At 41.6% G+C, this 17,376-nt stretch overlaps 1 protein-coding gene across 4 annotated transcripts in view; it reads right to left on the reverse strand.

Moving 5' to 3' along the window:
* SMAD5 (SMAD family member 5) overlaps positions 1-12,076 on the reverse strand; it is a 54,199-nt gene extending 42,123 nt beyond the window's left edge. The window contains exons 1-3 of one of the 4 annotated variants that reach the window (XM_081827027.1): positions 11,922-12,068; positions 10,876-11,095; positions 10,069-10,224 (exon numbers count right to left, since the gene is read on the reverse strand). The gene's annotated coding sequence lies outside the window, so the exon portion shown is untranslated. Of the gene's footprint in view, positions 1-6,420; positions 6,487-7,338; positions 7,795-10,068; positions 10,225-10,875; positions 11,096-11,921 lie in introns of those variants that run through there. The other 3 variants (XM_081827028.1, XM_081827029.1, XM_081827026.1) reach the window with 3 other exon arrangements.
* Positions 12,077-17,376: the final 5,300 nt, after the last annotated feature.

The following is a 17,376-nucleotide window of genomic DNA, read 5'->3' on the forward strand; positions in this document are numbered from 1 at the left end:
TATAGAGAAAAGCCTCAAAAGGCTGTATTTAGTAACTTCAGTCTTTAGAGGTTACATATTGCTGGGCAGTTAAATATGGTCCTCCTCTGTGCTCCCTTTCCTCAATGCTTTCAGAGTCTACTGAGGCACATATATAACCAGTGCTAAACTTCATCTCAGACAAATTGATAATTAAAATATGCCCGTACCTACAATACACAATGGAGAATGGCAGATGCCCTAAGGGTGTATAAAGTGCTAAAAGAAATTCAGGGGAGGGCCCTTTGGGCAAGGGAGGAGGGGGAGAGACAAGATGGGTGAAGCAGCTTTATCACAGGCATAAAAGTGATTGTAGGTAAAGACACAAAATGTGAGTTTCTATTTGATCTACCAGGATGAGAAAATACTAAATTCAGTTTGCGAGAACACAGGCGGTAGAATTAAACTGGCTGGAAATATAAATAGGGCTATCTATACAGGGATAATAATATATGCACTGTAACACATAAAAACACCAGACGTGAAGTCTAATCACATTTTGCATCTAACGTTTACACCTAACTTTATTTTTTCTATTTTATATAATAAATATCAGTTCTGAGAATTAAATGAGATAAACACTTAACTTAGTGCCTGCCATGGTGCATACTCTGTACTGTAGTTACTACTGTTGTAATAATCATGAACATCTTGCTACCAGGCCAAGGATTTTAAAAAATATAGCTGAGCTACTTTATTTCAACAAATATACAAAGCCATCTACTTAAATGGTACCATTACTGTATTAAACTTGAAGGAAGAACAAGCAGCAAATTCACTATCACACAGTGCTTTCTTATCGCTTAAAATTTTTTTTCACATTATCATCCTTCTGCCCTCAAGCCTGTAGGTCTGAAGAGTGTTCCAATATTACTCCAGGACTGTCATTCAAGCCAGATACCCATCCTGCAAGTTCTGATACTGGTGTTTGTTTCATCTTCCCAAAGGTTGTAAATGGAAGAAATGACAGCAACATAAACAGAAAGGCAGAGTGTATGCCCACGCAATGACAACTACATCACAACTATCACCTGGCCAAAACCAACACTCAAATACCATTGAATGTAAGACACATTCCACTTTCAGAGATGTTCTAAGGTGAAAAAACTGTAACTACAACTTAGAAGAAATAAGGAAATAATGCAGCTTTTTCTTTTGTCCCCTCCCAAAGCCCTTCTCATGCTCCCCATCACTTCCCACGAGTTATCTGTTGCCCTCCTTTCTCTTTTGTTCTCATTTCTTTGACTCTTCTTTCCTGCCTCCTCTTTCTTCATTCCTCACAGCTTCTCCCACATTCTTCACTGCTTCCCTCTGTGCTCTCCTCTAAGTAGAAAGGAAAATGCATTTGACAGTCCAGATACATGAGACAGTGCCCTACATGAAAACGTGGCTTCTGAGCAGATTCTATTTGTGCCTCTGCCATCCTCATCCTGGGCCATCTAACACACTGCCATTTGCAGCCCAGTTATTTTTTTCTTCAGCAATCTTATTAACAAGTATGTAATCTTTTCACCTTCTCCCCCTCACCCCCTGTTTTCCAGTTATATTGGGATAATCCTGAAGCTATCCTAAAATACACCACTGGGAATAATACATATTTGTTATTTTTTAAAGGTGATACATTTAATTCCTAAGAAAACAAGGACACTTCAAGGAACTTAACAGAGAATTATTTTCTTTTGCAATAAACATCCCTAAAAAGCTATTTATAACATGTAACATTTATTTAACATTTTTAACATTTTAGTACTTATTTATAAAAAGCCTTATTTCAATAGCATAATCAGGGACAGAAAACAAAATCTGTTTTCTCTTTTTTTGCTCTTACTGGGGCCATACTAAACCAACATTTTACAATTCTAAATGTCAAAATGAGCCTTTTCCTTAAAAGCCATGTCTTGTTACAGTAATGCAGAGTGGGCTAACCAAGTTAATAAAACAAAAAATACGAACTAAACTGAACATGCCCAAGATACCTTTCAGGGAATTTCTATTTCTAGCTTAAAACCAGAGAAGCCCCCAAAATCTAAAATCCCATTAGGAAATACACAGGACAACCTGTGTAAAGTGAGCCAGTTAATTCTCATCAATATTGCAGTTTGAGTGAATATAATTAAGTCTAGTGATCAAACACTTTGAAACTGAGATTTAGGGAGATCATAAATATAACAGAAAGGAAGAGGAATTATCCCAATATAACTGGAAAACAGAGGGTGAGGGGGAGAAGGTGAAAAGATTACATACTTGTTAATAAGACTGCTGAAGAAGAAATAATTGGGCTGCAAATGGCTAGTGACAGACAAAGTGGAAGGCTTAGCCAGTCTACAAAAAAACAGAGCTCTGCCTAGCTCACGGTCCTTCCCCCCGCAACCATAGGCACTGCACTAAGGTGAAGAAAAGCCTTAAGGATGAGGTGTGGAAAACTGCTCATCATTTTGGCACAAATTTTGGGAACAATTATCACAAGATCAAAATAGGAATATGACAATCTATAATTCACAATATAGTTGGTTATAAAGGACAAGAATAAGGAAAACCAAGTGTCATTAAGCCAAATGAGGCAAGAAGACACTTAGCCAGTCTGTGAAATAAAAGGGAAAGGCACCACACCACAGAATGGATGCCAAACAGGGAAGAATGAATATGAGGCTAGAGTCAGGCTGCTAGAAGAAACCCTATGTGTAGTGCAGAGTTCTAAGCAGAAAGATATGTTCTAAGAGGAATTTTGAAAAGTCAGAAATAACCAAGGAAGAGACCTAATTCAGGGGGGGCAGAGAAGGTAGAGGGAAAACACAGTAGAAATCCAACTATGACGGGAAGACACACCAGCTCAGGGGTACAAAGCCATGATAGCAATGGCAGCAGAGACAGAAAATGATGAGATGTGATGGGCATTACAAATAAACAATCAAGAGGACTTGGTGACCACCCACAAGAGAAACAAGGGCAAGCAAGAGAGGTAAAGGTTTAAAAGCTAAAAAGTAAAGACATCACTTACCTAAAAAGGGCAATTCTAGTTATAGCCAAGACGAGGCAAGAAAGTGTTGGTGAAGGGCTGGCTTTAAGGGAGTAAAAGCACTGAGACACCTCCAAGGAGATGTGAAATTAAAGCGCAAGAGAGAATATGTAGATTTGGAGGATCATACGACTAGAAGTGAGATGAATCTATGAGTAGATGTTTGATTTATTCACAATTTACTGCGTCTAATAAGCCAGGAACTCAGCCTGAAAAAAACACTATCTGTAATCACAAAGATCTTAAAGAATAATGGAAAAAAGAGAAGGTGCTACAAAGAACTTCTTATGCTAGTTAGCACACCACTTAATTTTCTTTCCTTATGATAACCAACAAAGTTGGGGCATTAAAATAGAGAGAAAAAAAAAGGGGGTGCCTGGGTGGCTCAGTCAGTTAAGCGTCCGACTCTTGATTTCGGCTCAGGTCATGATCTCAGGGTCGGGAGATCGAACCCTGTGTTGGGCTCCGTGCTGGAGCCTGCTTCAGATTCTCTCTCCCTCTGCGTTCTGCCTCCCACCAGCTCATGTGTGCTCTCTCTCCAAATAAAAAATAATAATAATAATTAAATTAAAAAGGGTAAAATACATATACAGCAAGGACAGAAGGCCAGTAATTGAGCAGGCAGGAATGTGTACTGCTTCTTACGTTAGAACCTGGAGGTACTTAAGAATAAAACTATGAACCTACTGTCTGCTATCACCTTGGCCTTTTATAGTCTACCTCTGGTTTATGAAGACCTGACTGTATAACCCTCTCAATTAAAGTATTTTGTCATTTCTTAGAGAAATGACCTCAGAGCTAGAAAGAAAACCAGGATAATAAGACCAAGAAATCCTTGTGTGTTAAGTTCCCTGAAACTCTTTCGAGAAACTGCAAACTATCAATTAGACAATAATGCAGAGTACCTAATAAATACAAAGAAAAACAGTGGTATCTAACTATAAATGAAAACAATGTAAAATTAAGAAACATTATACATTACAAAAGGATCTAACACATTACAAAACACAGACACACACTTACACACACACACACACACACACACACACTAATTCTATTTCAGCTCAAGCATCCCTTCTTCAGAGAAGCCTTCCTAGACGCTGCTGTGTAGATAAAATCCCCCTATTATATACTCTTAATGCATGCATCACATACCTCTACTTTGTAGCACTTAACATACCTCTATTTTTTACATTTAACTGTCCAGCCCCGAAAGAGTGCAAATTCTGCAAGACCATAAATGAGAGGAACAATATCTATTTTCACTTATTGCTATAAGCCCTGTGATACATATGCTCAAGAAATATTTCTTTTAATTAATGAAAGAGAATGTGCTAAAAAGCTTTTGAAAGGACCTTAGCTGAAGGGTTGGGGTACTTCTTACTTTCTGCCTCATACAATTCTGTACTTTTTAAAACAAACGTGTTTCTTGTATAGTCAGGGGAAAAAACAAATTTCAAACCAAAGTCAGCTGCACTTCAGCCATATAAAAATTCTTACTAAAGAGGGGATTTACAAGAGACATTCATATTTCAAAAGAATTCTCTCCACTCTATCTAGGATTATACAAATTTGGAGGCTAAAATTTAAGAAAAATCAATGAGAAACTAGGGGCAAACACCTTCTGCTCCCAATTCATCTTTCAAAAGCATTTATCTTCCTATACTGGAATGTCTTTTGTACCTCAGAGATCTTACAAATGCCATTCTCTGCCTGAGCCACTTTCCTCAAGCTTCAACCACTAATTTCCAAGCTCTCTCATCATTCAGACTTCAGCTGTCATCCCAGAGACCTTCCCCGATCACCCATAATCCTATATAAAGTAGATTTCCCCCAATCCCTAATCCAATACTGTGTTCATTTCCTTCACGCTATGAACCAATGTGTAATTATTTGTTGACTTACTTGATTTTTTCTCTCCCACTAGAATGTAATCTTTAAGAAACAATACTAAGCATATTCAGAGAACCTGTTAAATGTATTCAAGTAATTCATTCAAAAAGTATATTTTTTGAAGTAGCATTCTAGGAGCTGGGAATACACACATGAATAAAGGGGACCAAAACCTTTGTCCCCATGTGGTGTTACACTCTAGTGGAGGGAGACAGAAAAAAGACAATACATAAGTGATTAGTCTGTTAGGTGAAAAGTGCTATGGAGAAAAATAAAGCAGAGGAAGGTAAACGGGAAGTGCTGTGGGAGAGGTGTGATTTTAAATAGGGTGGCTGTGCTGGGCCTCACTTGAGTAAGCACCAACAGAGTCAAAACTTGAAGGAAATAGGAGCAAACCAGGCAGGTATCTGTGGAAAACCATGGCAGGCAAAGGCAACAGGGAATGTAAAGGTCCCAAGGTGGGAGCATGTCTGGCACACTCTGGGAACTGCAAGACCAGTATAGCCTGAAAATAAAGTGAACAAGGAGGGGAAAATAAGAAATGGGGTTAAACAGGTAAGAGACCTGCATATAAGGGCACTGGCTGTAAGTCAAATGAGGACCCATCTGAGAGCTCTCTGATGGAGACATGACAATTTCTGACTAACATTATTAAAGAATTACTCTGGCTGATGTGCTGAGAATCAACAGCAAGGGTTTTAAAAGTGGGAGACCAGTTCAGAGCTGCAGTCAGCTAGGTGAGAGATGATAATGGCTTAGATCAGAGTGATGGCAGTTGGGTGCTGAGAAGTAGACAACTTCACATACATTTCAGGGAATAGTAAGTTTCCTGATGGAAGAGATATGGGGAATGTGAGAACAGAAGAGTCAACAGTGATTCCAAGGTGTCAGCATCGACTACTGGAAGAACAGGATTTGCCATCAAGTGTGGGGGAAGGCTGATAGCAAAGCTAAAGGAAGATCAGGCGTTACATTTTACATACATTAAATGTATGAATGAAATGTTATTAAGCTTTACCAGGCTTCCATTTCAAATGAAATCATATTAACATCAAAAACCCAAAGATCCTGTTCTTACCTCAAGCTACTTAGTAGGACCTCTTAACCAACTCCTATAAAGACATACACAAACCACCTTCCACACTTACCCCCAGACACACACACACACACACACACACACGGCTCATGCCCAGACTTGACTTTTCAATTCATTGAAACAGCTCCCTCACTTTCTGCTCCAACACCTCTCTAACTGCTTCAATCCAAAATAAAAGGCAAGCAACCAATCCAAAAATCCCACCCAACACTGTTAGCCAAAACAGAACCTGCTGAGCATATCAACCCACACAAATAAATGCCCATATGGGTCACAACCCACCATAATCTCAGCCAACCCTGTAGAAAAGAATTATGGATGGAGATTCTAAAGAAAGAAATTTCTCATAACCATCCCACAAAATTCAGATTCATTAGGTTTGAGATTAGGGCCCTACCTCCCACCATTTTAACAAGAGTCCCAGATCTGCAGCAGGTTGGAGAACCAAAGCCCTTAGGATCACCTGCAATGGAAGAAAGTCACTTGTGCATATATATATATATATATATATACACACACACACACACTTGCATATATTGCATATATATACATATATCTCCAAGGGTAACATTTTTGTGGCTGGTGGGGGTAAAGCTTTAAAAATATCCTTCCCTATGGTTCTAATATCAATAGTAGTCACCACTGCTGTCAAACCAATCCCGGATCCAGACATACAATTATTAAAACATGTAAGCCACATCCATGGCAACAGGCAGAGAAGAGAAACCAGGAGCAAGTTTGCCTACAAGCTGTCCTAGATTCAGAAATACCATTCTTTATGGGAACATCTATAAGGAAGAGGGGCTACAATTACATGGGCACCGAAACAACTTTCAGTAGAGAAACACTTCAATCTCCACTTCTCCCAATCATGGCTCTCAATTTCCAAAGATATCAAAAGTTCTCACAGTGGATTTCACAGCCATTCAGGAGCTGAACTCATGTTCCCTGACACTTCTCACACAATAATCTTACATAGTCTCTCTTTGTGCCCACACAAGTCTCTCTTTTTTTTATCTCCTACATCCAGACTTTTGTTTCCCAGTTTTTAATCACTCTTTAAACTTCACCTGCTCCTCTAAGTCCTCTAATTAAGCAGCGCCTGATCTAGATGTATACTCACCCCCACAGAGCCTGCAAGATTTCCGATATTACTACCAGATGTGTTGGAGTATACTTGCACAGGCTTGTAGGCACAGGAATAGACACAGAGCTGGTCAATCATTATAGTGCTTTCCTTTAAGTTATAAAACCGTCAAGGGCAGATACCAAATCATTACACTATAAAATGGTCTCAGGAGCACAAAGCACTAACCTGTGTACACGATGCTTTAGGAAGATGTTCTCAAGATACCTCATGTGCACCCCAGAACTCAAGTCACATAGAAGAAAAGAGAGCAAATACAGCTCTGGGTAGCTTTTTGGCTCCTGTTGTCACTCAGTTATACACTTCCACCTCAAAAAAGTGGAAATAGTGAGTTAAGCAGGCACTCGCTTAAGTGGGCACAGAGATGTAAATAAGGGGAAAGAGAAGACTAGCTTTGAAATATTTCTGTAGTACCCCCTTTCCTGGGAACATACAAACCAGAATAACTAGATCTCAAGTTATACAGCCTACCAGATAGGATGCAAGACAGATCCTAACACATCATGAAAACAGAACTGAACAAAACAAAACTTGCCTTGAAAGCACCAGTCATATTCTGAGATCACAGTTAAATTGGAAAAGTGTAAGACACTTCTCAGAACCCCACGTGCTATGCTCAGAGAAAGGTGGGATGGCGACACCAGTTTTGTTCTGTTATTTTCAGCAATAACAAAACATACACAGAAATCAAAAGGAAAAACCTAGTTAGACTCTCACAACACATCAAACCATTGTCAAATTTTCATAGAGTATACTAGTCTGTAAACTGTATATGCATTATAGACAGAGACTGGTATACCACAAAATTCAAGAGCAAAACCTGTTTACAAAATGTACTTTAACACTAGCTTCCAAAAGTCAATTACAATTATAGTACTGCCCATAGAGAACTGTCTAATAAAGAATTCTTTCTTCTAAAATACTATCACAACTAAGTTAGGGAATACTACAATAAAAGCAGGAAGAAAAGTCACTGAAACCGCCTCTCTACTATGATAGGGCCAAAATTTTCTCCACCTAGCTGCCCAAAGCAAAACAAAAGAAAAAAACAAAAACAAAACAAACAAACAAAAAAAACCACCAAAACTAAAAAGTTAGGAACTAGATGACTATTTCTGAAAAACCTACTATGTAATTATACCACCTTTTCAAACTTGTAAAACAATAAAATTTTAGAATATGAAGATGACATATGAAAATGGGAGATATCCTAACAACAATCTAAATCTTAACAGTTCTTCAAAAAGAACTGTACATCTTAAACTTCCAACTAGTAAACATACCTCTCAGATTCACAGTTCTACACAATGGCAATAAACTGGATAATCTAGCACGAAAAATTCCAGTTCTATTATTCTATTAGCTTTGGAAGTATAAAAACAAGGTATGAGAAGACATGGACAGGCTTCCTGGGGTCATGCATCATCTTTTTCGGTGGGAAAGCACCCTACCTCTGTGCAGCCTTCTTGGGTCCTATCCTTCCAGATAACTCTCTCTTCTCTAGAATATTCGGACTGGTAGAGATAAAAATCATCTCTCAGGCTGCGACTGTCCTTTATAAAAGGAAATTTTCTTCACCGTCTTTGACCTTATGAGTAGACTGGCAAATCCACTGGATGTAAGGCAGTGGCAACATCTGAAGAAATAAACTATTTTGGCTTCTTCTTTGTGCTTAGTATGAAACACACACACACACACACACACGACAGGGAACACGGACGGACGCTCCAGAAGAAGACAGTGTAGAATGATAAACCAAAGGAATAAAGGTGGCTATATCTTAAAGTATACTCAAGCAGGCTCTGAAATTCACCCAAATGTGTGGCTCAGTGCCTAAACCAACATATACATCTGGTAATAATAAACACTGATAAGTCATAAACAAAAAGGGCTTTCTTAATTCAAAAACTCTAGAAACTACTGGTAACATTAAAATTTACATAAAATACTATCAAACAATATGCGTGAAACAGATTTTTTTAGATAGTATTTGTATTTCAACTTAAATCACTAAGATGAAAAACTGGTATTTTACTGCCTAGTCTTCAAAACACTAAGAAGCCAGTATCTTTGATTTGACCAAGTTACAAATCTGTTTTCAGTAGACAGAGAAAACATATTGCCTCTGTTTAACGCAAAGGACAAAAAAGATCATCACTGCAAATCATAATGTTTGGGTTCATGATGCAAACAGGAAACAGACAGGCTGCCCAGGTATAATTATGGTTATAGTGTAATGTGCCTTCAGGTTCAGCCAAGAATTAAAACCCAGTGAAGAGTAAGCAGAATTTACTTGCCTCTACCTTGCTGCAGAAGGGAACTTTTAATAATACTTCCAGCAACATGTTACATAACCAACAGTAAACAACAATCCGATTCAAACCTCATTAGTAACAACATTCTGCCACTGTGTCCCACTGAAATTAATAGCTGACTTTGCCAGGGGGAAAAGAAATGCAACACGTATCAATCTACCCATTTCTGTGGCGCCTACCTAAGTGAACCAGACAAGTAGATAATACCACCAAATCTGCACAGAATCTACAAAAATATTTTATTCTTCTCTCTTCCCCAGTTCACTGCTGGCTTTCCTCCTTTTTACCAGACTGTATCATATGGATGCATTTAAAATCTAAGAGGAAAGCGAACTGAGGAGGTTCACCTAACTTTTACTGTCTATTTTAGCTATTTCAGATTTGAAAGAAATGGAAGAATAAATGATGAGTGAATTTTTGTAACAAAGATACACAGTAACATTTATGCAATAAAAACAGCTATGTGAAAAAGGCACGCTGATGGAGGGATCTGCAATATAGAGGGAAAGAGAGGTGGATGTAACCATGCAAACATTCAAAACAAAACTTAAATTTTAAAAATCCAAAACGTATTAGGTACCACCTTTGTGAAGTTTAAATTTTGTTAAATTGTCTGAGTTGTTCCGTATTCTTGTAATTATATACCACCTTTGTGAAGTTTAAATTTTGTTAAATTGCCTCTTATGAGTTGTTCCGTATTCTTGTAATCTCAGGGTTCACCGCAGAGGGGAAAAAATAGCTACCAAAGGAGTAAAAGAAAAAAAAAAAGAATTTGTACAAATCTGTAAATAATCCCTTACTTACTAAATTTGGGACACACTAATTTCCTAAGAGTATTCTGATCAATACGTGTGAAACTGTCACATTGTGTCTAGGGTATTGTTTTCCTTACAACAGCCACCACCACAATGACATCTAGCAGAAACTTCACCCTACTTGCAATGTCACTAAATTTACTGGGACTAAGGTTTTTGAGCCTTTTAGGTTTCAAATTAAAATTCAAAACTCACTCTGGGCAATTCAGGTACTCTAAGGAAATGCAAGTACTCTGGTTTTTAAGAACTTAAATTTAATTTTTAAAACAGCAACTCAAGCACCCTTTCCTCTCAACTTCTGTGAAGCCAAGCCGCAACCTCCACCTACCCAGCCTTTGTTGCTAGATAAGAACACTTTTGGTAGTGCTAGGCAACACGCATGATGTGACAAACCCAAAACTTTTTCCACAGAAAGATAAGGTAAACAAGATATACTTAGCACCACACCCATTTAAACGCACAAGCAGCCAGGAATGTTCTCCCCCCCCCCTCCTTCTAGACCTCCAGCTGGTCAGGAAACAATGTCTCTGCAATCAAGATAGTGATCTGGCCCAGGGTGTTCAGGCATTCCTCACCTCCAGGATGGCCTACAGCTCCATTCTCCAATGCCATCAAAACCAGAATTGGAACATTTTGTTAGGAATCGGGCACACGTCCAAATACCCGGGCTATCCTCGCCCCAGTTCTTTTTGCAACCGAAATCTGTTTTTGGCTACTGAGCATGCTCCAACTTAAGACAGGCGCCACATGGGAGTTTTCAAAGCTTAGGCTCCAAACTCCACGTAATAGCAGCAGCTGAAAGGGGAAGAGAGGGAAAAGGGAGGGGGAAGGGGAGAGACCGGAATATGAATTTGAGTACTGATACTAAAGTGAAAGCCCGGGCAGAGACCGAATATGATGAAGGCAAACAGGGACGGCTTGGCATTCTCCTTGCACCAATGCAGAAGTTTACAAGAAAGGACAAGAAATCTTTGCAATGGTGAAAACTAGCACGGCAAGTGGCAGAAACCAGGTCTAACTACCAGCAGAGTGCAGTAGCAGGGCACAAGTGCCCAGAGTGTAATTCCCACCGATAAGCGTGGATCCTTATCTCTGAAACACAAAGCGACGACGGCACGGATTCATCAAGCCACTGGACAGCTTTGCAGGGTAGCAGATCACACCGCTCGACCCAGCACGGCGATCCTACCAGGGGTGTGACTGAGAGTGGTGCTTAGATGAGGTACAACAAACCGCTCCTCCGGACCCAAGCGGGGCCGGGAATCTCCCCCACCCCACCCCACCCCATCCCCGCCCCGAGGGCGCCCAGAGCGCCTCCCTCCAGAGTCCGGGCGGCAACGGCAGCGCAGGGACCAAGGGCAGCCTCGAGACGCCCCCGGCCGCAGTAAGGCCTCCGCAGCCGGACGGGCCGCCCCATCCTCGGCCGCCCGAACCTCTGCAGGCCGGGACTCGGCCTACCTCCCGCCCCGCAGGCCCGGGCGGTTTCCGTTCCGCCCGCGGCCCAACGCCCCCGCCTCGGCCCGACTCCAGCAGCCACTGGGGCCTGAGGGGGAGCCGCGTCCCGGAAGAAGCTGCAGCCCCCAGCCCGGCTCGCCCGCCCCGGGGCCCCACACTCACTCACCCGCCGGCTGCACGCACTCCCCGGGCGCCGTCGCTGCGCTTTCCCTCAGTGCAACTTTATTAGCAGCTCGGCCGCGGGACACGCGCACGGCGCCCGCTCGCCCAGGACCCGGATGAGGGAGGGAAGGAGCCGGGGAGGACGCCGCTGGAATCCGCGCATGCGCGCGAGAGGCCGAGTGACCGCTGCGGGGCCGGAGGGAAGGAAGCCCTGGCGCTTGGCTCCGCGCGGCCCAGCCTGGCTTCCGATCCGCCCGAGGCTCTTGTGGCAATGGCCAGGCCCAGGCGTGGGAGTCGGTGAGCTCCCACCGCCACGATGGCCGCTAGTAGTCTCCACTAACCAAAGCAACCCACGTTGTAAGAAAATAAAACTACTGCCCTTGATAGGGACAATGGCAGATTTTCTCAATCATTCAAACACTGTAGAAAAATCTTCAGACGCAACTTTGCTACTTTTATTGATTTTTTGAGTAACTATATAACTCTGAGAGAATCCTCTTTTTATGAAAACTAGCTTCAAAACAAACTTCTGAGCAGCAATCCTAGAACCCCTTCTGTGTGGAAATCTCGGAGTCTCGGCTCTCCCCCAACCCCGCTGGCAGGGCCTGCACTTGGAGTTCCCCGAATTAGGACTGTCCATGTATTGGGAGATCAACCCCAATAGTTCAAGATACACACACCCTTCTGGACAGGTGAGGCCACTGAGTTTCCCAAAGTTCACCTGTAGGCTGGTATCCCTCCACTCCGCCTCCTGCGGCAAGAACCTAAGTCTCTTCCTTACTGTTTGGGGATCTTCTCCTTGCTCTTTTCCTTAAATTCCCCCGAAGCGTCAGCATTTCCCAGAATGTGATGGTAGCACCACGTAGGGTGTCCAGTTTGAAGAGTACTAGTGAAGAAAACCTTTTAAATAATTTTGTTCTCATTTTAAAAGTTCAACCCGGGTTTTCCAGTACTCCACGGTAGGTTTCCTTTTTCAGCCAATTAACCTAAGTAAAAATCAAAATTGGAGTCACTTCCAAATCTTCTCCCTCATAGCCTAAGTCTATCCATCATGAAATCTTACTAACTCTACCTTCAAAATATATGCCAAATCTGATTTCTCACTGCTTTCTATTATCACCTCCACGGCCTGAGCCAGCATCCTCTCACACAAATGGACAACTGCTCTTTTGCTCGGGGCTCCAGCAGTTTGTTCCCACAGTGAAAAGACTAAGTAGATGTTGCACAAGTGTCTGCATGAGAGGTGGCCATTTCCAATGGGACAGGGGCCTGGTGAGGAAGTGCAGTGGGCCAGGGTGAGGAACCAGACAATGCGTATTCTGATCACAGGGGCAGCTGCTGATCCACTCCAGCCAACTGCCACCATGGGGAAATGAAATAAGGGGCAGTGTTGGCAGATCTTCTGATTTTTCAAAAACAGCTGGAAATCTGGATGTTAATGCAAAAAAAATCTCACTTTTATATGCTTAGCCACTTCTTTCATTCTTTCTCACTTTTTCTCCCTTTCTCAGACATTCAGGAGGCCAATCCTATCCAAGCCAAGCAAAACAAATCCATGGTCCCGATTTAGCCTATTGACCATTGGTGTGCAGTTTCAGGTCTACATCTTAAACCTCTTTACTACATCATAAATTTTGTGAAAGTAAAGTCTGTGTACTTTAACTCTTTGTCACACTCACTGATTATTTGTTGGTAATTCAGAAGTTTCCAGTCCTTGGAAGGCACATATTTCTGGAGCCTGCATGGGTTTACAACTCCCAGAAGTGCCCATAACCCTGCCTTGAGGGTGCCTTTTTTTTTTTTCCAGAACTAAATGTTTGCGGAGTGTTTTGTTGAACATTATAAGACATAATAATTTGGTTTAAGTATTTTGTGTACTAGAGCCATTCCACACTTCAAATAGCTAGTAAAATCTTCCCCCAAACCATTTGCTGTCTTGCAGTCACTGCATAATATGCAAGGAACAGTTTGTGATTGCAGGATTCCTATGAATGCTCACATTGATAATCTCAAAGCCAACAGTTTTGTTTCCTGAACTATGAGTTCACATACTGATCAAAGCAACCAGAGACTCCAACCTCTCCAAGTTGCTCTGTGGGCTCAGCTTAGGTCTGAAGTTGGAAGAGATAACATAGAAGGAGGAAGAAAAACTTTAAGAGCACAAAAGATGCCTCCCAAAGAACGGAGGAATTGCCCAGACTCAAAGGATAGAGAAAATCAGACAGATCACTAAATGCCTAGATTGTCGAAAAGATTATCAAACAGTCAATGAACTGGCATGTCGGAGCCCTAGGAATGGAGTAAGGAAGTTCCTGTTTTTGACAATCAAATGGATTCTAAAAACAAATGTAGAATGGGATGATCTGAACAAGTAGATATAGTCTCCGTGGGACATCAAAATAGTTAAACTGATTTTTCAGTTTAGCATTCCCCCAGGAGAATCAGATAAAAGCAGCTTCAATTCTCAATCTTGCTTTATTTGTAAAGAAACCTATTTCTGGATAATATAGGCCAGTGCCTCTCAACGAGGGGTGACTGTGCCCTCCTCCCGGGGAACATTTGGCAGTGTTTGAAAATAATTGTGACTGTCGCATCTAGGAGGGTGGTGCTAATAGCATTTACTGGGTAGAGGCCAGAGAAGCTGCTAAATTCTTTGCAATATACAGGACAGCCTCCTTCTACCAAGAGTTATCTAGCCCAAAATGTCAATCGTGCTGAGGTTGAGAAACCCTGTTTGAAGTCCCAAATAGGCTTTCCTTAATTGAGTTGATGTTTAAGGAAAAAGTGAGCCTTTTCTTTGGATTTTTCCAAAAATAAATAAAAATAATTGTTTTAGTTATTCATTAGGTAGAACAAATCAGCCTTAATGTGTAGCCCTACTCCCACCTTGAATTTTCCAGAACCAAAGAGAAGGTAATTTTCAGGAAAGATGGGACCATATAAGGAACATGAAGAACTGGAATAATTAACTCAGTCTTCCCATATTCTTAATTTTTAATTTAAAATTTAGGGTAATTGAGGCAAAATGGTTTTGGTGTCAGAATCCTTAATAAATATGTCAATTCCACTCTTTGCTATAACTCTGAAGATTCTCCCTTAACAGCCAGTGCACACCAGTAGAATTGGAAGAATGTGATGACGTCTGGAGGAGTCACCCAGTGTGGAAGGATCGGTGAATGACCACAGAGATCCATAAAGTGTCCTACCTAGTAGCCACCTCAAAGATTCCCACTTCCTGAGACAGTCATGGCAAGTGGAATGAGAGGAAGAAATGTCTGAGTTTGAGTGACTCCTCTGGACAGTGTCCTAGAAACGATAAAGCTAACTTCCCAAGTTCTAAACATTCTGTACATGTTCTTAAGTTGACAGACTAGCCCCACCTCCAATCTTATTATTAGAAACAGTGCAGGAGGCAGAGCTAAATGGAGAAAAGTGTGAGAAGAGTGAGATCCCAAAGAAATGGTATACAAAAATCCGAGAAAGGGGTTCCTGGGTGGCTTAGCCTGTTAAGCGTCCAACTCTTGATTTCAGCTCAAGTCATGATCTCATGGGTTGTGGGGTTGAGCCCCACGTTGGGCTCCTCGCTCAGCGCAGAGTCTCCTTATCCTTCTCCCTCTGCTCCTCCCCTGCTCATGCTCTTTCTCTCTCTCAAATAAATAAATAAAATCTTAAAAAAAAAAAACAAAACTGACAGAAAAGTCATCATGTTAAAATTTTCCAAAGAAACTTCATGTTACTGTTTAACAGAATGAGCCACAAGGTTCTGTGCAAACCAGAGAATACACTAAAGTAACTTTATTCGACATTTGAAAGGGTTTGGTTTTTTTTTCCCCAGTAAAATCTGAGTGTTCTGGTGTGAAATGATCGCCTAATGGTCCACAGACCCTTTATTTTCATAACTCAGATGTCGAGAGTCTTAATGTATTTAAAAAAAAAAAAAAAAAGAAACATAAAATAAAAGAATGACAGCTGCCTCTCCTGGAGGCTCAGGACTCTCCAGGCCATGGACCCCTTGAAGCTTCAGGGACAGATATGAGAGACCCTGTGACCCCCCCCCCAGTGAATATGCACATTTTTGTGTAGGTACCTACGTCACATTTTCTGCAGGAAAAAATCCAAATCTTCATCAGCTGCTCAAAGGTTTGCCTGACCCCGCTAATGTTTGCAAATGGTTAAAGCAGTGGTGACTTTCCGTGTGGCGTAAATTTAATGTGTCCATTTTAAGTTCTCTTCTCTTCTCTTTTTCAGAGCAACATAATTGGGAGATCCCTCTCGAGGGAGGGCTGCTTGATGCAGAATGGAGGAACCTGGCTTGCCTGTCTGCAGCCATCTGCTACATTAAAGAAGGCCTCCTATGGCTGGAATCCAAAACACAAAATTAAAAGGGTTGCTTGCACCCAGAGTCATAAAACAAAGAGGCTTTCTAAAGCAGGACTTGAAGTGAACGCTCATTTCTTCCTGACTTAAACAGCATCTGTGCCTCCTGATGGCAAACACCCTCCGAGTTAACTCAACTGAGCTCCCAGTCCTACATGCTCAGTTTTCATCCTCAGAGACATGGTCTCAGATGAGCCAGACCACATGTGCACTCTGCCACAAATCCAGGGCAGCAAGTGAAAATCTGGGAATGCTATGGAACTGGGGAGAGGGGAAGGAGACAGAAGTTCACATTCTCTAGAATGCCTTTTAAGTGCGTAAAATCTTGGGCACCGGAACTCTTGAAGCCAGACTTCCTGGTTTGAACACCGACTGTCTCCCTTACTCCCTGTGTGACCTTGCCCAAGTTCCTTAGCCAATCTGTGCCTTAGTCTCCTCATCTGTAAAATGGGGATTACAGTAGGATACAATTAACAGAATTATTATGGGGATTAAACGAACAGTGTCCTACCTAGTAGCCACCTCTACTCTATCAAGTAGAGTATTTTACCCAACAGTAGACCCTCTTCTCTTCTTACTTTACTAGGTGATTTCATCCCCCCTCAAGCCTATGGTACTATCTGTTGCAGACAGTTCCCAAATTTCCGTTTCCATCTTAGACTTGGCTGACGAACTCCAGGTCCTTGAACTCCCCTCTAATGTCTCTACCGGACTGTAGAATTGTGGATTTTGTCTACCTGCCATACTCTCCAAACCCCTTTCTCCTGCTTCCTTTGTGCAGCCATTCCTCTTCAGTATTAAGCACGGTCCCACACACCCCGCCCCAGAGATGGGCACATGACCCAGGAGGGTTATCACAGTTTCCCCCTAGCCAGGCCACCATGATTGGTTCATAGACAGGCATATGACCCAAAGAAAGCAACATGTATTATCTCTTAGACTGATGTATGGATGTTGAGAGAGGGAAATCCTCCTCCTTACTGTTGCTGCTACGCTAAGGGTGAGTCTGAGGCTGCCAGAGGCCATCTAGCCACCATGTAGAGGGAGTCTGCTTGGCAATGAAGCCAAGAGAGTGAAGCACA

This window comes from Leptonychotes weddellii, chromosome 7 (genome assembly GCF_054177405.1).
Source record: "Leptonychotes weddellii isolate Sample4059 chromosome 7, ASM5417740v2, whole genome shotgun sequence".
Lineage (NCBI taxonomy): Eukaryota > Metazoa > Chordata > Mammalia > Carnivora > Phocidae > Leptonychotes > Leptonychotes weddellii.